Source organism: Pseudophryne corroboree, chromosome 3 (genome assembly GCF_028390025.1).
Source record: "Pseudophryne corroboree isolate aPseCor3 chromosome 3, aPseCor3.hap2, whole genome shotgun sequence".
NCBI lineage: Eukaryota > Metazoa > Chordata > Amphibia > Anura > Myobatrachidae > Pseudophryne > Pseudophryne corroboree.
In genome coordinates, this window is record NC_086446.1 from 684783254 (window position 1) to 684805367 (window position 22114).

At 46.9% G+C, this 22114-nt stretch overlaps 1 long non-coding RNA gene across 1 annotated transcript in view; it reads right to left on the minus strand.

Annotated features, from left to right (window-relative positions):
- The window catches only part of LOC135058171 (uncharacterized), a 32712-nt gene extending 23106 nt beyond the window's left edge, over window positions 1–9606 (minus strand). Inside the window, exon 1 of the long non-coding RNA XR_010244654.1 lies at window positions 9271–9606. This is a non-coding gene — a long non-coding RNA (uncharacterized LOC135058171). The remainder of the gene's footprint in view (window positions 1–9270) is intronic.
- Window positions 9607–22114: the final 12508 nt, after the last annotated feature.

Consider the following 22114-nt stretch of genomic DNA (forward strand, 5'->3'; position numbering starts at 1 on the left):
CTCAAAAACCATAATTTACACTCATTTTCAGTCTATTCTGAATACCTCACACCTCACAATATTATTTTTAGTCCTAAAATTTGCACCTAGGTCGCTGGATGACTAAGCTAAGCGACCCTAGTGGCCGACACAAACACCGGGCCCATCTAGGAGTGGCACTGCAGTGTCACGCAGGATGTCCCTTCCAAAAAACCCTCCCCAAACAGCACATGACGCAAAGAAAAAAAGAGGCGCAATGAGGTAGCTGTGTGAGTAAGATAAGCGACCCTAGTGGCCGACACAAACACCGGGCCCATCTAGGAGTGGCACTGCAGTGTCACGCAGGATGTCCCTTCCAAAAAACCCTCCCCAAACAGCACATGACGCAAAGAAAAAAAGAGGCGCAATGAGGTAGCTGTGTGAGTAAGATTAGCGACCCTAGTGGCCGACACAAACACCGGGCCCATCTAGGAGTGGCACTGCAGTGTCACGCAGGATGTCCCTTCCAAAAAACCCTCCCCAAACAGCACATGACGCAAAGAAAAAAAGAGGCGCAATGAGGTAGCTGTGTGAGTAAGATAAGCGACCCTAGTGGCCGACACAAACACCGGGCCCATCTAGGAGTGGCACTGCAGTGTCACGCAGGATGTCCCTTCCAAAAAACCCTCCCCAAACAGCACATGACGCAAAGAAAAAAAGAAGCGCAATGAGGTAGCTGTGTGAGTAAGATAAGCGACCCTAGTGGCCGACACAAACACCGAGCCCATCTAGGAGTGGCACTGCAGTGTCACGCAGGATGTCCCTTCCAAAAAACCCTCCCCAAACAGCACATGACGCAAAGAAAAAAAGAGGCGCAATGAGGTAGCTGTGTGAGTAAGATAAGCGACCCTAGTGGCCGACACAAACACCGGGCCCATCTAGGAGTGGCACTGCAGTGTCACGCAGGATGGCCCTTCCAAAAAACATTCCACAAACAGCACATGACGCAAAGAAAACTTAAAGAAAAAAGAGGTGCAAGATGGAATTGTCCTTGGGCCCTCCCACCCACCCTTATGTTGTATAAACAGGACATGCACACTTTAACCAACCCATCATTTCAGTGACAGGGTCTGCCACACGACTGTGACTGAAATGACGGGTTGGTTTGGACCCCCACCAAAAAAGAAGCAATTAATCTCTCCTTGCACAAACTGGCTCTACAGAGGCAAGATGTCCACCTCACCATCATCCTCCGATATATCACCGTGTACATCCCCCTCCTCACAGATTATCAATTCGTCCCCACTGGAATCCACCATCTCAGCTCCCTGTGTACTTTGTGGAGGCAATTGCTGCTGGTCAATGTCTCCACGGAGGAATTGATTATAATTCATTTTAATGAACATCATCTTCTCCACATTTTCTGGATGTAACCTCGTACGCCGATTGCTGACAAGGTGAGCGGCGGCACTAAACACTCTTTCGGAGTACACACTTGTGGGAGGGCAACTTAGGTAGAATAAAGCCAGTTTGTGCAAGGGCCTCCAAATTGCCTCTTTTTCCTGCCAGTAGAAGTACGGACTGTGTGACGTGCCTACTTGGATGCGGTCACTCATATAATCCTCCACCATTCTTTCAATGGTGAGAGAATCATATGCAGTGACAGTAGACGACATGTCCGTAATCGTTGTCAGGTCCTTCAGTCCGGACCAGATGTCAGCATCAGCAGTCGCTCCAGACTGCCCTGCATCACCGCCAGCGGGTGGGCTCGGAATTCTGAGCCTTTTCCTCGCACCCCCAGTTGCGGGAGAATGTGAAGGAGGAGATGTTGACAGGTCGCGTTCCGCTTGACTTGACAATTTTCTCACCAGCAGGTCTTTCAACCCCAGCAGACTTGTGTCTGCCGGAAAGAGAGATCCAAGGTAGGCTTTAAATCTAGGATCGAGCACGGTGGCCAAAATGTAGTGCTCTGATTTCAACAGATTGACCACCCGTGAATCCTTGTTAAGCGAATTAAGGGCTCCATCCACAAGTCCCACATGCCTAGCGGAATCGCTCCGTGTTAGCTCCTCCTTCAATGTCTCCAGCTTCTTCTGCAAAAGCCTGATGAGGGGAATGACCTGACTCAGGCTGGCAGTGTCTGAACTGACTTCACGTGTGGCAAGTTCAAAGGGCATCAGAACCTTGCACAACGTTGAAATCATTCTCCACTGCACTTGAGACAGGTGCATTCCACCTCCTATATCGTGCTCAATTGTATAGGCTTGAATGGCCTTTTGCTGCTCCTCCAACCTCTGAAGCATATAGAGGGTTGAATTCCACCTCGTTACCACTTCTTGCTTCAGATGATGGCAGGGCAGGTTCAGTAGTTTTTGGTGGTGCTCCAGTCTTCTGTACGTGGTGCCTGTACGCCGAAAGTGTCCCGCAATTCTTCTGGCCACCGACAGCATCTCTTGCACGCCCCTGTCGTTTTTTTAAAAATTCTGCACCACCAAATTCAAGGTATGTGCAAAACATGGGACGTGCTGGAATTTGCCCATATTTAATGCACACACAATATTGCTGGCGTTGTCCGATGCCACAAATCCACAGGAGAGTCCAATTGGGGTAAGCCATTCCGCGATGATCTTCCTCAGTTGCCGTAAGAGGTTTTCAGCTGTGTGCGTATTCTGGAAAGCGGTGATACAAAGCGTAGCCTGCCTAGGAAAGAGTTGGCGTTTGCGAGATGCTGCTACTGGTGCCGCCGCTGCTGTTCTTGCGGCGGGAGTCCATACATCTACCCAGTGGGCTGTCACAGTCATATAGTCCTGACCCTGCCCTGCTCCACTTGTCCACATGTCCGTGGTTAAGTGGACATTGGGTACAGCTGCATTTTTTAGGACACTGGTGAATCTTTTCTGAGGTCTGTGTACATTTTCGGTATCGCCTGCCTAGAGAAGTGGAACCTAGATGGTATTTGGTAACGGGGGCACACTACCTCAATAAATTGTCTAGTTCCCTGTGAACTAACGGCGGATACCGGACGCACGTCTAACACCAACATAGTTGTCAAGGCCTCAGTTATCCGCTTTGCAGCAGGATGACTGCTGTGATATTTCATCTTCCTCGCAAAGGACTGTTGGACAGTCAATTGCTTACTGGAAGTAGTACAAGTGGTCTTCCGACTTCCCCTCTGGGATGACCATCGACTCCCAGCAGCAACAACAGCAGCGCCAGCAGCAGTAGGCGTTACACGCAAGGATGCATCGGAGGAATCCCAGGCAGGAGAGGACTCGTCAGAATTGCCAGTGACATGGCCTGCAGGACTATTGGCATTCCTGGGGAAGGAGGAAATTGACACTGAGGGAGTTGGTGGGGTGGTTTGCGTGAGCTTGGTTACAAGAGGAAGGGATTTACTGGTCAGTGGACTGCTTCCGCTGTCACCCAAAGTTTTTGAACTTGTCACTGACTTATTATGAATGCGCTGCAGGTGACGTATAAGGGAGGATGTTCCGAGGTGGTTAACGTCCTTACCCCTACTTATTACAGCTTGACAAAGGCAACACACGGCTTGACACCTGTTGTCCGCATTTCTGTTGAAATACCTCCACACTGAAGAGCTGATTTTTTTGGTATTTTCACCAGGCATGTCAACGGCCATATTCCTCCCACGGACAACAGGTGTCTCCCCGGGTGCCTGACTTAAACAAACCACCTCACCATCAGAATCCTCCTGGTCAATTTCCTCCCCAGCGCCAGCAACACCCATATCCTCCTCATCCTGGTGTACTTCAACACTGACATCTTCAATCTGACTATCAGGAACTGGACTGCGGGTGCTCCTTCCAGCACTTGCAGGGGGCGTGCAAATGGTGGAAGGCGCATGCTCTTCACGTCCAGTGTTGGGAAGGTCAGGCATCGCAACCGACACAATTGGACTCTCCTTGTGGATTTGGGATTTCGAAGAACGCACAGTTCTTTGCGGTGCTTTTGCCAGCTTGAGTCTTTTCAGTTTTCTAGCGAGAGGCTGAGTGCTTCCATCCTCATGTGAAGCTGAACCACTAGCCATGAACATAGGCCAGGGCCTCAGCCGTTCCTTGCCACTCCGTGTGGTAAATGGCATATTGGCAAGTTTACGCTTCTCCTCCGACAATTTTATTTTAGGTTTTGGAGTCCTTTTTTTACTGATATTTGGTGTTTTGGATTTGACATGCTCTCTACTATGACATTGGGCATCGGCCTTGGCAGACGACGTTGCTGGCATTTCATCGTCTCTGCCATGACTAGTGGCAGCAGCTTCAGCACGAGGTGGAAGTGGATCTTGATCTTTCCCTAATTTTGGAACCTCAACATTTTTGTCCTCCATATTTTAATAGGCACAACTAAAAGGCACCTCAGGTAAACAATGGAGATGGATGGATACTAGTATACTTATGGATGGACTGCCGAGTGCCGACACAGAGGTAGCTACAGCCGTGGACTAACGTACTGTGTCTGCTGCTAATATAGACTGGATGATTGATAATGAGATGAAATCAATATATATATGTATGTATATATAATATCACTAGTACTGCAGCCGGACAGGTAGATAATATATTTATTAGGTAATGATGACTGATGACGGACCTGCTGGACACTGTCAGCTCAGCAGCACCGCAGACTGCTACAGTAAGCTACTATACTATAGTAGTATGTACAAAGAAGAAAGAAAAAAACCACGGGTAGGTGGTATACAATTATGGATGGACTGCCGAGTGCCGACACAGAGGTAGCTACAGCCGTGGACTAACGTACTGTGTCTGCTGCTAATATAGACTGGATGATTGATAATGAGATGAAATCAATATATATATGTATGTATATATAATATCACTAGTACTGCAGCCGGACAGGTAGATAATATATTTATTAGGTAATGATGACTGATGACGGACCTGCTGGACACTGTCAGCTCAGCAGCACCGCAGACTGCTACAGTAAGCTACTATACTATAGTAGTATGTACAAAGAAGAAAGAAAAAAAAAAAACCACGGGTAGGTGGTATACAATTATGGATGGACTGCCGAGTGCCGACACAGAGGTAGCTACAGCCGTGGACTAACGTACTGTGTCTGCTGCTAATATAGACTGGATGATTGATAATGAGATGAAATCAATATATATATGTATGTATATATAATATCACTAGTACTGCAGCCGGACAGGTAGATAATATATTTATTAGGTAATGATGACTGATGACGGACCTGCTGGACACTGTCAGCTCAGCAGCACCGCAGACTGCTACAGTAAGCTACTATACTATAGTAGTATGTACAAAGAAGAAAAAAAAGAAAAAAACCACGGGTAGGTGGTATACAATTATGGATGGACTGCCGAGTGCCGACACAGAGGTAGCTACAGCCGCGGACTAACGTACTGTGTCTGCTGCTAATATAGACTGGATGATTGATAATGAGATGAAATCAATATATATATGTATGTATATATAATATCACTAGTACTGCAGCCGGACAGGTAGATAATATATTTATTAGGTAATGATGACTGATGACGGACCTGCTGGACACTGTCAGCTCAGCAGCACCGCAGACTGCTACAGTAAGCTACTATACTATAGTAGTATGTACAAAGAAGAAAGAAAAAAAAAACCACGGGTAGGTGGTATACAATTATGGATGGACTGCCGAGTGCCGACACAGAGGTAGCTACAGCCGTGGACTAACGTACTGTGTCTGCTGCTAATATAGACTGGATGATTGATAATGAGATGAAATCAATATATATATGTATGTATATATAATATCACTAGTACTGCAGCCGGACAGGTAGATAATATATTTATTAGGTAATGATGACTGATGACGGACCTGCTGGACACTGTCAGCTCAGCAGCACCGCAGACTGCTACAGTAAGCTACTATACTATAGTAGTATGTACAAAGAAGAAAGAAAAAAAAAAACCACGGGTAGGTGGTATACAATTATGGATGGACTGCCGAGTGCCGACACAGAGGTAGCTACAGCCGTGGACTAACGTACTGTGTCTGCTGCTAATATAGACTGGATGATTGATAATGAGATGAAATCAATATATATATGTATGTATATATAATATCACTAGTACTGCAGCCGGACAGGTAGATAATATATTTATTAGGTAATGATGACTGATGACGGACCTGCTGGACACTGTCAGCTCAGCAGCACCGCAGACTGCTACAGTAAGCTACTATACTATAGTAGTATGTACAAAGAAGAAAGAAGAAAAAAAAACCACGGGTAGGTGGTATACAATTATGGATGGACTGCCGAGTGCCGACACAGAGGTAGCTACAGCCGTGGACTAACGTACTGTGTCTGCTGCTAATATAGAGTCTAGACTGGATGATAAATTATTGATAATGAGATGAAATCAATATAATATCACTAGTACTGCAGCCGGACAGGTACTATATATATTTATTATGTAATGACTGATGACGGACCTGCTGGACACTGTCAGGTCAGCAGCACCGCAGACTGCTACAGTAAGCTACTATAGTAGTATGTATAAAGAAGAATGAAAAAAAAAAAAAACCACGGGTAGGTGGTATACAATATTATATATATATATATATTATATACAATTATATATATATATATATATATATATATATATTAAACTGGTGGTGATTGATTATTAAACTGGTGGTCAGGTCACTCACGTTGCAACTTGCAACTAGTACTCCGAGTCCTAAGCAGACAATCACAAAATATATTATTATACTGGTGGTCAGTGTGGTCACAACAATGGCAGTGTGGCACTGACTCTGGCAGCAAAAGTGTGCACTGTACGTTATATGTACTCCTGAGTCCTGCTCTCAGACTCTAACTGCTCCCCACTGTCAGTGTCTCCCCCACAAGTCAGATAATACAATACACTTACAGTCACACTATCTAATCTATATCACTTCAGCAAGTAGTATAGTAGTATAGTAGTACTCCTCCTAATAATGCTCCCCAAAATTACTACTACTGTGTCTCTCTCGTCTCTACTGTGTCTCTCTCTTCTCTAAACGGAGAGGACGCCAGCCACGTCCTCTCCCTATGACTCTCAATGCACGTGTGAAAATGGCGGCGACGCGCGGCTCCTTATATAGAATCCGAGTCTCGCGATAGAATCCGAGCCTCGCGAGAATCCGACAGCGGGATGATGACGTTCGGGCGCGCTCGGGTTAACCGAGCAAGGCGGGAAGATCCGAGTCGCTCGGACCCGTGAAAAAAAACATGAAGTTCGGGCGGGTTCGGATTCAGAGGAACCGAACCCGCTCATCTCTAGTTAATACTGTCCTGCATCGAGGTATCTTATGGTTTTTTTCCCCCCTTTTTTCCCCCGATATTGAATGGTGACATCTTATTAACCTATGGACCTGATGCAGGATAGTATTGAGGGGTCTTCACTTAGTTAGTTAGGTGGTGAATACGGTTATGGTATTTGATATGTTATTCATATACTGTTATTGACGCAATCTGTGGCACCGGGTCCCGGGCATGCACCCTGGTTGCTCGGAATGTGGTTTCCTTGCGGGGCTGGTGGCTGCGCCGTCGGTGGAGCGCATGATGCGTTCCACGGGTCCGGACTTCCGGTTGGGCGACGCGTGCGTGTCATGTGGGTCATTGGCGTGCGCTCCGGCGGCGGTGGGTCCCGGCCGGGCGGGGAGATAGTTCTGAGCGGCGGGGAGTGATGATGGTGACTTCAGGTGTGGCAGGTAAGCGTCATTAGGTGTGCTTAAATAGAGCACACAAGTGAACATGGTTTTGGCACTTTATACAGGCATTCTTTGCACAACGCACTATGGCACTTTGATGACTGTTCCCCTGATGATGGATTAAGTCCGAAAACGGCTGTTTGGGAGGTCTACTGTGCTTTCCTGTGCTTGCCAAACGATGAGTATATGACGAGCCTTGTATCTTTATTCACTTATATGGAGTAAATACGGCATTTTGACAAAATTACAATGTGCTGGTCCTGTCTACAGTATGTTGCTACGTGGATATGAGATGTTATATATATATACATATATATATATATATATATACCGTATATACACCTATATATATATATATACACACATATACATAGCATACTAAACATGCATATATATATATATATATATATATATATACACACAGTACATGTATATATACACATGTATATATAGTGTGTGTGTGTGTGTGTGTGTGTGTGTGTGTGTGTGTGTGTGTGTGTTTATATGTATGTATATACATACATGTGTATATATATATATGCATGCACATGGATATATACTGTATGTACTATAATTAATATAAAGTAAACTTTTATTAAGCACTCACAAGTGCCACCAGGAAGACAGCAGGCTGCAGAGGACGCTAGACAGCCATTAATAATACTCATGCAGCAAAAAAAAAAATATTTTTTTTTGGGTAGAGGGGGGTTTCTGGGTGCTCGGAAACCCCCCCTGGGTGCGCCACTGCCATGGTACTAAATGGATTCTCAGTATCCCCTAGGACGTAAGAGAAATTAGATTTTTAACTTTTTCATACTTTACCATCCACGTAGACTACGATTGGGAATTGTAACTTGTGCAGTGCAGCGGTATAGGAGCGAGGCACCTTGCGCGCAGCATGGCAAGCGAAGTGAGCCATGCAAGGGGACGCAGTACACTAATTTGGGTTCCTGGTCATGTTACAGAAAAAATTACACCAAAAACAGTTCAAAAATCATGTCGACCTTTTCATGTCAACCTGCCCATGTCGACCATGCCCATGTGTCGACTATTTGTTCATGTCGACAGTATCAGTGTCGACCAATAGTGGTCAACCTAATGACTGTCGACCTTAACATGGTCGACCATTCATACCAGAACCGAAGTAGTCTACATTATGGCAAGACAATGTCTCATCAAGGGATATAGCAGCAAATTAAATAATAGGAGAGACAGGGGATCAACCCTGTCTCTCTTTTGTATTGCAGGGGATCAGCCCTGTCTGATACCCCTGTAAAGCTTAAATGGGCCTGTGATCAGGGACTAAATGGTCAGAAAGGCAGTGGTGTCACAGTGCAAAGGGGTATATTCATGTAACAATGAAGAGTGTGGAGAAGTAAGCCAGTGGAGAAGTTGCTCATGGCAACCAATCAGCTGCTACGTATCATTTTACCAAAAGCATTTGATAAATGTTACTTAAAAGCTGATTGGTTGCTATGGACAACTTCTTCACTGGCTCACTTCTCCACTCTTTTTCACTGCTTCATGAACAAACCCCAAAGTATTAAGCACATGTATAAAATAAAATCTGACACAAACCTCTGGTGATGAATAATACAGAGAAGATGGGTCCAGGACACCAGTCAAAGAGTTTGGCTGCATAACAGCTTACTAATATTATTTTCCACCTTTCTTCATCTGGATGTGCTTAAATCTGCGCAACAAGTAGTATACGATTATTGTGCACAGAATGCCGACCTTTAACAAAGCCTGTTTGGCAGGGTGCACCATTTTGGGAAGTAGAGACTGAAGCTAAGCAGCCATCATTTTAGAGAAGATTTTCAGGTCCTGATTTTAAAGAGATATATGTGATACTTCACAGTCACAAGGTCTCACTCTCTTTTGTCTGTGGGATGCACTGCTGCAGAGGAGTAGTGCCACCAAATCCACTAGGTGCAATAAAGTGACAGTTGGAGAGAGGAGAGATGAGTGGCAGTTGCCTGAAATGGCAGTTAGAAACCTGAGACACATTATAACCTTGAGGAAGGGCAACACCATGGTCGGGCTGAGCTAGAGGCAGGGTGCCATGTGCCCCAGATAGATACAATTTTAGTATTCCAGGGCCGCCTGGCTGCGGAAGGTGGGCAGAAAATAAATGTGCACCCAGGCTGCTGCTAAACTAGAGATATGTAATTGGGAAGTATGGGTTAACATAAAATGGCTGTCGCCAAAGTAGGCTACAAAAAACATGACTGTCATTGACCAATGGGGAAATAGGTTTCCTTTCCCAGGAACCAAAGGGACTGGAGAATGGGGAAAGGGGTGGTGCTTATCAGGGGTGTCTGTCAGGGGAAGAGAGATTTTATGGCACCAAGGGGGTAATTCTGAGTTGATCGCAGCAGCAAGTTTGTTAGCAATTGAGCAAAACCATGTGCACAGCAGAGAGGACGGGGGGGGGGGGGGGGGCAGATATAAAATATGCAGAGAGAGTTGGATTTGGGTGGGTTATTTTGTTTCTGTGCAGGATAAATACTGGCTGCTTTATTTTTACACTGCAATTTAGATTTCAGTTTGAATACACCCCACCCAAATCTAACTCTCTCTGCACATGTTATATCTGTCCCCCCTGCAGTGCACATGGTTTTGCCCAACTGCTAACAAATTTGATGCTGCAATCAACTCAGAATTAGGCCCCAAAGGAGGAGAGAGACAGAGAGGGCAGAGGTGAAGAGTGCTCCAGCATGGAGGAACGCCTGTGCACAGCGGTGGTCATTCCGAGTTGTTCGCTCGGTAATTTTCTTCGTATCGCAGCGATTTTCCGCTAATTGCGCAATGTTCGCACTGCGACTGCGCCAAGTAAATTTGCTATGCAGTTAGGAATTTTACTCACGGCATTACGAGGTTTTTTCTTCGTTCTGGTGATTGTAATGTGATTGACAGGAAGTGGGTGTTTCTGGGCGGAAACTGGACGTTTTATGGGTGTGTGTGAAAAAACGCTGCCGTTTCTGGGAAAAACGCGGGAGTGTCTGAAGAAACAGGGGAGTGTCTGGGCGAACGCTGGGAGTGTTTGTGACGTCAAACCAGGAACGAAACTGACTGAACTGATCGCAGATGCCGAGTAAGTCTGGAGCTACTCAGAAACTGCTAAGAAGTGTCTATTCGCAATTCTGCTAATCTTTCGTTCGCAATTTTACTATGCTAAGATTCACTCCCAGTAGGCGGTGGCTTAGCGTGTGCAAAGCTGCTAAAAGCAGCTTGCGAGCGAACAACTCGGAATGAGGGCCCATGTGCACTGCAGGGGGGGCAGATATAACATGTGCAGAGAGAGTTAGATTTGGGTGGGTTATTTTGTTTCTGTGCAGGGTAAATACTTACTGCTTTATTTTTACACTGCAAATTAGATTGCAGATTGAACTCACCACAGCCAAATCTAACTCTCTCATCAAATGTTATATCTGCCCCCCACTGCGGTGCACATGGTTTTGCCCAACTGCTAACAAAGTTCCTGCTGCGATCAACTTGGAATTACCCTCCTTGTTGTTTCAGATACTGTAGAGAGTGTATCAGAGAAACCATGTGCTGAAGGGAGAAAGAGTAGCTTCTGATTGAGGAACAACAGGTCCCAGCTAACCTGTAACACCTGAAAGTGTATTTGCTGAGCTTGCCTGTGTGGAACTCATGCTCGGTACATGCTATGCTAATGTGTCAGCTGTCTGGCCTATCTGCCGATCTATCTGATGTTCGGTACGTGCATATATACTCACTGATTGTTGGCCCAATGTGTTGTGCCTGACGTCACAACTGTGTGGGCATTTACATGTGCCCACCCAATAGTGATGTCAGTCACCGGCGGTCCCTGCAGCATAATGAGCCAATATATCTGCTTTACTGGTGCTGCCGGAGACCCCTTCTGTTGGGGAAATGCATCTGGCCGATGGGATTGTGGGAAAAGAATACAAACAAGATCCTGTCCGGTCTGACCACACGTGATCCCCCTCGCACTGTTGATTATAGTGTATATTGTGTGTTTGCTACTCCTGACACTGACTGTAAATGTAGTCTCTAATACAGTGACCAATCAAACAGGCTGTAGGTCTAGTTTTCCAGATGTTTCTTATATCATAGAAAAAAATTGTATTTCCATTACAATAACTGATCTGTATCTGCCAGACTAATGTGCTTACTAATCAACTAGTTCTGAAACTCATTGTGAATGATAAAACTCGTAGCACATGATAAATGGCGGTCCAGCCAATCAGCTCCTGTCCAGTGGCGGATTTAGCGGGGGGCGATTAGGGCGAACGCCCCCCCCGTACACATACCGGCACCGGGATGGAGGCCGGGTCCCGCCGTGGTGTTGGGAACGGGGTGGAAAGCGGTGCAGCGCGGCGGGGGAAGGGGAGAGAGAGAGAGCGTCCTGATGAGCGTACAGGGAGGAGGGGGCGTGGTCAGAACAGAGGCCGGCGGGGACAGGCTACAGTGATTGTGTACACTGCTGCCTCTGCCGTCCCTTCTCTGTCTCCTCATGCTGCTGCGGACTCCAAAATACGAGTAGGTGTCAGTGTATGCCATGTCTCCTTCCCCCCTCCCCTCCAAGCGAAAGTGCGTGTGTGTGTGTGTGTGTGTGTGTGTGTGTGTGTGTGTGTGTGCCATATCTTCCACCCCCCTTCTCCTAGCTAAAGTGTGTGTGCCATGTCTCCCCTCCTAGCTAAAGCGTCTGTGTTCCATGTCTCCCCCCTCCTCTCCTAGCTAAAGTGTCTGTGTGCCATTTCTCCCCCCTCTTCTCCTAACTAAAGTGTATGATATATCCCCCCTCCTAGCTAAAGTGTTGTTACGTTCCTGGTGCTCAGAACAAGAGAGATGTTGCGTAGTGAGTAGAGATGAGCGGGTTCGGTTTCTCTGAATCCGAACCCGCCCGAACTTCATGTTTTTTTTCACGGGTCCGAGCGACTCGGATCTTCCCGCCTTGCTCGGTTAACCCGAGCGCGCCCGAACGTCATCATGACGCTGTCGGATTCTCGCGAGGCTCGGATTCTATCGCGAGACTCGGATTCTATATAAGGAGCCGCGCGTCGCCGCCATTTTCACACGTGCATTGAGATTGATAGGGAGAGGACGTGGCTGGCGTCCTCTCCATTTAGATTATAAGAGAGAGAGATTTACTGGAGCTTAGGACTAGGAGGAGTACTGTAGAAGTGTAGAGAGTGCAGAGAGTTTACTAGTGAGTGACCACCAGACAGTGCAGTTTATTTAATATATCCGTTCTCTGCCTGAAAAAAGCGATACACACAGTGACTCAGTCACATACCATATCTGTGTGCACTGCTCAGGCTCAGCCCAGTGTGCTGCATCATCTATATATATTATATATCTGTCTGACTGCTCAGCTCACACAGCTTATAATTGTGGGGGAGACTGGGGAGCACTGCAGTGCCAGTTATAGGTTATAGCAGGAGCCAGGAGTACATAATATTATATAGTGAGTGACCACCAGACAGTGCAGTTTATTTAATATATCCGTTCTCTGCCTGAAAAAAGCGATACACACAGTGACTCAGTCACATACCATATCTGTGTGCACTGCTCAGGCTCAGCCCAGTGTGCTGCATCATCTATATATATTATATATCTGTCTGACTGCTCAGCTCACACAGCTTATAATTGTGGGGGAGACTGGGGAGCACTGCAGTGCCAGTTATAGGTTATAGCAGGAGCCAGGAGTACATAATATTATATTAAAATTAAACAGTGCACACTTTTGCTGCAGGAGTGCCACTGCCAGTGTGACTGACCAGTGACCTGACCACACTGACCACCAGTATAGTTAGTAGTATACTTATATTGTGATTGCCTGAAAAAGTTAAACACTCGTCGTGTGACTTCACTTGTGTGTTTTTTTTTTTTTTATTCTATAAAAATAAAACTCATTCTGCTGACAGACAGTGTCCAGCAGGTCCGTCATTATATAATATATAATATATACCTGTCCGGCTGCAGTAGTGATATATATATATTTTTTATATCATTTATCATCCAGTCGCAGCAGACACAGTACGGTAGTTCACGGCTGTGGCTACCTCTGTGTCTGCACTCGGCAGGCAGTCCGTCCATAATTGTATACCACCTAACCGTGGTTTTTTTTTCTTCTTTATACATACATACTACTACGACATCTCTTTATCAACCAGTCTATATTAGCAGCAGACACAGTACAGTACGGTAGTTCACGGCTGTGGCTACCTCTGTGTCTGCACTCGGCAGGCAGTCCGTCCATAATTGTATACCACCTAACCGTGGTTTTTTTTTTCTTTCTTCTTTATACATACATAGTTACATAGACATCTCTTTATCAACCAGTCTATATTAGCAGCAGACACAGTACAGTACGGTAGTTCACGGCTGTGGCTACCTCTGTGTCTGCACTCGGCAGGCAGTCCGTCCATAATTGTATACCACCTAACCGTGGTTTTTTTTTCTTTCTTCTTTATACATACATAGTTACATAGACATCTCTTTATCAACCAGTCTATATTAGCAGCAGACACAGTACAGTACGGTAGTTCACGGCTGTGGCTACCTCTGTGTCTGCACTCGGCAGGCAGTCCGTCCATAATTGTATACCACCTAACCGTGGTTTTTTTTTTCTTTCTTCTTTATACATACATAGTTACATAGACATCTCTTTATCAACCAGTCTATATTAGCAGCAGACACAGTACAGTACGGTAGTTCACGGCTGTGGCTACCTCTGTGTCTGCACTCGGCAGGCAGTCCGTCCATAATTGTATACCACCTAACCGTGGTTTTTTTTTCTTTCTTCTTTATACATACATAGTTACATAGACATCTCTTTATCAACCAGTCTATATTAGCAGCAGACACAGTACAGTACGGTAGTTCACGGCTGTGGCTACCTCTGTGTCTGCACTCGGCAGGCAGTCCATAATTGTATACTAGTATCCATCTCCATTGTTTACCTGAGGTGCCTTTTAGTTGTGCCTATTAAAATATGGAGAACAAAAATGTTGAGGTTCCAAAATTAGGGAAAGATCAAGATCCACTTCCACCTCGTGCTGAAGCTGCTGCCACTAGTCATGGCCGAGACGATGAAATGCCAGCAACGTCGTCTGCCAAGGCCGATGCCCAATGTCATAGTACAGAGCATGTCAAATCCAAAACACCAAATATCAGTAAAAAAAGGACTCCAAAACCTAAAATAAAATTGTCGGAGGAGAAGCGTAAACTTGCCAATATGCCATTTACCACACGGAGTGGCAAGGAACGGCTGAGGCCCTGGCCTATGTTCATGGCTAGTGGTTCAGCTTCACATGAGGATGGAAGCACTCAGCCTCTCGCTAGAAAACTGAAAAGACTCAAGCTGGCAAAAGCACCGCAAAGAACTGTGCGTTCTTCGAAATCCCAAATCCACAAGGAGAGTCCAATTGTGTCGGTTGCGATGCCTGACCTTCCCAACACTGGACGTGAAGAGCATGCGCCTTCCACCATTTGCACGCCCCCTGCAAGTGCTGGAAGGAGCACCCGCAGTCCAGTTCCTGATAGTCAGATTGAAGATGAAGATGTTGAAGTACACCAGGATGAGGAGGATATGGGTGTTGCTGGCGCTGGGGAGGAAATTGACCAGGAGGATTCTGATGGTGAGGTGGTTTGTTTAAGTCAGGCACCCGGGGAGACACCTGTTGTCCGTGGGAGGAATATGGCCGTTGACATGCCTGGTGAAAATACCAAAAAAATCAGCTCTTCAGTGTGGAGGTATTTCAACAGAAAAGCGGACAACAGGTGTCAAGCCGTGTGTTGCCTTTGTCAAGCTGTAATAAGTAGGGGTAAGGACGTTAACCACCTCGGAACATCCTCCCTTATACGTCACCTGCAGCGCATTCATAATAAGTCAGTGACAAGTTCAAAAACTTTGGGCGACAGCGGAAGCAGTCCACTGACCAGTAAATCCCTTCCTCTTGTAACCAAGCTCACGCAAACCACCCCACCAACTCCCTCAGTGTCAATTTCCTCCTTCCCCAGGAATGCCAATAGTCCTGCAGGCCATGTCACTGGCAATTCTGACGAGTCCTCTCCTGCCTGGGATTCCTCCGATGCATCCTTGCGTGTAACGCCTACTGCTGCTGGCGCTGCTGTTGTTGCTGCTGGGAGTCGATGGTCATCCCAGAGGGGAAGTCGTAAGCCCACTTGTACTACTTCCAGTAAGCAATTGACTGTCCAACAGTCCTTTGCGAGGAAGATGAAATATCACAGCAGTCATCCTGCTGCAAAGCGGATAACTGAGGCCTTGACAACTATGTTGGTGTTAGACGTGCGTCCGGTATCCGCCGTTAGTTCACAGGGAACTAGACAATTTATTGAGGCAGTGTGCCCCCGTTACCAAATACCATCTAGGTTCCACTTCTCTAGGCAGGCGATACCGAGAATGTACACGGACGTCAGAAAAAGACTCACCAGTGTCCTAAAAAATGCAGTTGTACCCAATGTCCACTTAACCACGGACATGTGGACAAGTGGAGCAGGGCAGGGTCAGGACTATATGACTGTGACAGCCCACTGGGTAGATGTATGGACTCCCGCCGCAAGAACAGCAGCGGCGGCACCAGTAGCTGCATCTCGCAAACGCCAACTCTTTCCTAGGCAGGCTACGCTTTGTATCACCGCTTTCCAGAATACGCACACAGCTGAAAACCTCTTACGGCAACTGAGGAAGATCATCGCGGAATGGCTTACCCCAATTGGACTCTCCTGTGGATTTGTGGCATCGGACAATGCCAGCAATATTGTGTGTGCATTAAATATGGGCAAATTCCAGCACGTCCCATGTTTTGCACATACCTTGAATTTGGTGGTGCAGAATTTTTTAAAAAACGACAGGGGCGTGCAAGAGATGCTGTCGGTGGCCAGAAGAATTGCGGGACACTTTCGGCGTACAGGCACCACGTACAGAAGACTGGAGCACCACCAAAAACTACTGAACCTGCCCTGCCATCATCTGAAGCAAGAAGTGGTAACGAGGTGGAATTCAACCCTCTATATGCTTCAGAGGTTGGAGGAGCAGCAAAAGGCCATTCAAGCCTATACAATTGAGCACGATATAGTAGGTGGAATGCACCTGTCTCAAGCGCAGTGGAGAATGATTTCAACGTTGTGCAAGGTTCTGATGCCCTTTGAACTTGCCACACGTGAAGTCAGTTCAGACACTGCCAGCCTGAGTCAGGTCATTCCCCTCATCAGGCTTTTGCAGAAGAAGCTGGAGACATTGAAGGAGGAGCTAACACGGAGCGATTCCGCTAGGCATGTGGGACTTGTGGATGGAGCCCTTAATTCGCTTAACAAGGATTCACGGGTGGTCAATCTGTTGAAATCAGAGCACTACATTTTGGCCACCGTGCTCGATCCTAGATTTAAAGCCTACCTTGGATCTCTCTTTCCGGCAGACACAAGTCTGCTGGGGTTGAAAGACCTGCTGGTGACAAAATTGTCAAGTCAAGCGGAACGCGACCTGTCAACATCTCCTCCTTCACATTCTCCCGCAACTGGGGGTGCGAGGAAAAGGCTCAGAATTCCGAGCCCACCCGCTGGCGGTGATGCAGGGCAGTCTGGAGCGACTGCTGATGCTGACATCTGGTCCGGACTGAAGGACCTGACAACGATTACGGACATGTCGTCTACTGTCACTGCATATGATTCTCTCAACATTGATAGAATGGTGGAGGATTATATGAGTGACCGCATCCAAGTAGGCACATCACACAGTCCGTACTTATACTGGCAGGAAAAAGAGGCAATTTGGAGGCCCTTGCACAAACTGGCTTTATTCTACCTAAGTTGCCCTCCCACAAGTGTGTACTCCGAAAGAGTGTTTAGTGCCGCCGCTCACCTTGTCAGCAATCGGCGTACGAGGTTACATCCAGAAAATGTGGAGAAGATGATGTTCATTAAAATGAATTATAATCAATTCCTCCGCGGAGACATTGACCAGCAGCAATTGCCTCCACAAAGTACACAGGGAGCTGAGATGGTGGATTCCAGTGGGGACGAATTGATAATCTGTGAGGAGGGGGATGTACACGGTGATATATCGGAGGGTGATGATGAGGTGGACATCTTGCCTCTGTAGAGCCAGTTTGTGCAAGGAGAGATTAATTGCTTCTTTTTTGGGGGGGGTCCAAACCAACCCGTCATATCAGTCACAGTCGTGTGGCAGACCCTGTCACTGAAATGATGGGTTGGTTAAATTGTGCATGTCCTGTTTTGTTTATACAACATAAGGGTGGGTGGGAGGGCCCAAGGACAATTCCATCTTGCACCTCTTTTTTCTTTTCTTTTTCTTTGCATCATGTGCTGATTGGGGAGGGTTTTTTGGAAGGGACATCCTGCGTGACACTGCAGTGCCACTCCTAAATGGGCCCGGTGTTTGTGTCGGCCACTAGGGTCGCTAATCTTACTCACACAGTCTGCTACCTCATTGCGCCTCTTTTTTTCTTTGCGTCATGTGCTGTTTGGGGAGGGTTTTTTGGAAGGGACATCCTGCGTGACACTGCAGTGCCACTCCTAGATGGGCCCGGTGTTTGTGTCGGCCACTAGGGTCGCTAATCTTACTCACACAGCTACCTCATTGCGCCTCTTTTTTTCTTTGCGTCATGTGCTGTTTGGGGAGGGTTTTTTGGAGGGGCCATCCTGCGTGACACTGCAGTGCCACTCCTAGATGGGCCCGGTGTTTGTGTCGGCCACTAGGGTCGCTAATCTTACTCACACAGCTACCTCATTGCGCCTCTTTTTTTCTTTGCGTCATGTGCTGTTTGGGGAGGGTTTTTTGGAAGGGACATCCTGCGTGACACTGCAGTGCCACTCCTAGATGGGCCCGGTGTTTGTGTCGGCCACTAGGGTCGCTTATCTTACTCACACAGCGACCTCGGTGCAAATTTTAGGACTAAAAATAATATTGTGAGGTGTGAGGTATTCAGAATAGACTGAAAATGAGTGTAAATTATGGTTTTTGAGGTTAATAATACTTTGGGATCAAAATGACCCCCAAATTCTATGATTTAAGCTGTTTTTTAGTGTTTTTTGAAAAAAACACCCGAATCCAAAACACACCCGAATCCGACAAAAAAAAATCGGTGAGGTTTTGCCAAAACGCGTTCGAACCCAAAACACGGCCGCGGAACCGAACCCAAAACCAAAACACAAAACCCGAAAAATTTCAGGCGCTCATCTCTAGTAGTGAGTCCAGAACACCAGAACGTGACGCTGAAATAATGTGTGGTATGGAAATAGCCCCTAGCAACCTACCTCCATTGTTTCACCCGTGTGGTCCGTTCACGCCTGCGTGACTATGGTTTCTTGGGCCCACGGCAGCCGCATTTGAAGGGCGGATTAGGTCTGCCCAACTCCGATGCCCCCAGGTCTTAGAGTGAGACAAGGCGTGAACCGAGACAGGATAATAACAAGGGGACCTCTAACTAAAGCAAACAGAAGGCTAGGGGCTACTAACAACCCTAAAACTAAATATATGTGCGGCACGCCGCCAAAGGAAAAGGACAACAAAAGATACCACTGTCCACACCCCACACGGCACCGTCGTGTACCGGGAAGGACAGTGAAAAGCGGAAACCTCCGCAAAAACACCAGTATAAAAAAAACGCAAGGACTAAGCGGCCTAGGCCGCAACACGCGGCAGAAGCCGCTACTCACGAAACCGGGAGAGAACCCCAATAAGCGAGAACCCCCAGATGACTGCAACAGATTCACTTGGACTGGAAGGATTCCCAGGACCGGCTTCAGAACTCCAGGACTCAGGAGCGCAGGGAGCAGGATCGACCAGATTCAGCAGACTAGGAACAAACTTTGCAAGGCAGGAACAGCATACAGGAAGCTATCACCGGCGAGGCTGCAATGTGCTGGCTCCCATAAAAAGGCCCTGCTGGCCAATGACAGGAGGGCCAGCAAGACCAGCCCCCAGACCCTAATTAATAGTTGCAGTGCATCTGCCCTGCTGCACGAACAACTAATCCAGTTTATCTGGCGACGGGGAACGCGGTCCGCCAATGGCGTCCCCATTGCCATGGACCTGGCGGCTGTGGACGCCCGGCGTCCTAGCGTTGCCAGGGACCCGGCGGCTACAGTACGCACGGCGTCCTGGCGTTGCTAGGCGCTCGGCGGGCAGCGAGGGAGGTGCGGCGGCCATGAGCGTCGCTCGGAAGCAGACCGAGCAGCGCCGCGGACCGCGGCACCTAACAAGTGTGTGTTCCACGTCTCCCCCCCACCTCCTAGCTAAAGTGTGTGTGTGCCACGTCTCCCCCCCTCCCCTCCTAGCTAAAGTATCTGTGTGCCATGTCTCCCCCCTCTTCTCCTAGCTAAAGTGTGTGTCTGCTCTTGTACTGTCCCAGGCCCCAGTGTGTATGTCACCATGCCCCTCCTCCCCCAGTATGTTTGTCACCAAATCCCTCTCCTGGCCCCCGTATTTGTCACTATGTCCCTCAAAGCCCCAGTGTGTATGTCACCATGTCCTTCCAAGACAGGGACAGCTCAACGGCCATTTGAGTGGAGTGGCGGGACACATGACTGATCTGGCAGAGGACCTCTAGTCCAGAAGCGGACCTCGGACAGTGAGACATGGGACAAAGATCCGCAGGCCCACAGCTTGGGGTGAGATACTGTTTAAGCCATTACGCTGCAATATTCGGAGTAAAGAGGGGGGCAGGCTCCCCTGTGTTTTTTTTCCTCGCTGCCCCTGTGTAAGTTAATAAGGGGGTAGGATTCCCCTTGCTCCCAGTGCCTGCATTATTTTGGCTCATTCAGTGTACTGTAATGTGAATTTCGGCTCATTCTGCGTGGTATAATGTGAATTTCGGCTCATACAGTGTGCTATAATGTGAATTTCTGCTCATACAGTGTGCTATAATGTGAATTTCGGCTCATTCTGCGTGCTATAATGTGAATTTCGACACATACAGTGTGCTATAATGTGAATTTCGGCTCATTCAGTGTGCTATAATGTGAATTTTGGCTCATTCTGCGTGCTATAATGTGAATTTCGGCTCATACAGTGTGCCATAATGTGAATTTCAGCTCATTCAGTGTGCTATAATGTGAATTTCGGCTCATTCTGCGTGCTATAATGTGAATTTCGACACATACAGTGTGCTATAATGTGAATTTTGGCTCATTCAGTGTGCTATAATGTGAATTTCGGCTCATTCTGCGTGCTACAATGTGAATTTCAGCTCATACAGTGTGCTATAATGTGAATTTCGGCTCATTCAGTGTGCTATAATATGAATTTTGGCTCATTCTGTGTGCTATAATGTGAATTTCGGCTCATTCAGTGTGCTATAATGTGAATTTCGGCTCATTCTGTGTGCTATAGAAACATAGAATTTGTCGGCAGATAAGAACCACTTGGCCCATCTAGTCTGCCCTTTTTTTTTTACATTATTTTTATCTCTAACCTTATTTGATCCTTATTTCTTTGTAAGGAGATCCTTATGTCTATCCCATGCATGTTTAAATTGCCCTACTGTCTTAGCCTCTACCACCCCTGATGGAAGGAATGGCGATTCGCCAGTCTGTATCACCAGTGCGCAGGGTTCTCTCCACTAACTGGCAACATTTTATTAGTTATGGCAACAATAGGAAATTTTAGAAGCGAACGGGAAGGTCATTACTAAGTGGGAGGGGCTATGATTATGGGAGGAGTCATAATTCTTAAACCGCCCCCCCTAAAAGTTAAGTCTAGATCCGCCACTGCTCCTGTCATGTGTTCTGTTCAGGTCCTGTCATGTGTTTGAAAAATGACAGTTGGGAGCTGATTGGCTGAAGCACAATTTATCATATGCAACCAGTTTTATAATTCACAACAAGTTTTATCACTCGTTATAAATGGGCTCTGAAGTTATTACACATCTGACATACCTAGGGCCTGATTCAGAGTTGCACGCTATGTCTATGATAATAACTGAGCTATTATCAGCAATATGCACATGCGTCAAAGTACATTACTGTATTCACTCACTGCGACTATTTTCACGAACTGTGGTCGACAGGGAGCGGTAGCAAAAAAGCAGGGTGTTGCGACCATTTTCGGGGTATGTAACAAGTTGTATCTACGATCCAGTGTGCAGATATTGTGGCTCTGGGGTCTCACTTCAGGCGGTCACTCTGTGCGGCTGCAGGGTTACTTAGAAATCCAGTTATTGAATGATCTACAATCGCAGCTGCTTCTTTGTATGCAGATGCTTGGATTTGTAAGCCGCAGGTGAGTATCTCAATACATATCCCGATGGCTGCAACATTTGCATAATTGCGCACAGGCACTGTGTGCACAGCCACAGCTGCGGTGGCATAACCGTACATCTCAGATCCAGGCCCCTAGACATGTGTGGCATCCTTGTGCAGGAGCTTATAGTCCAGCTGCCAGAAA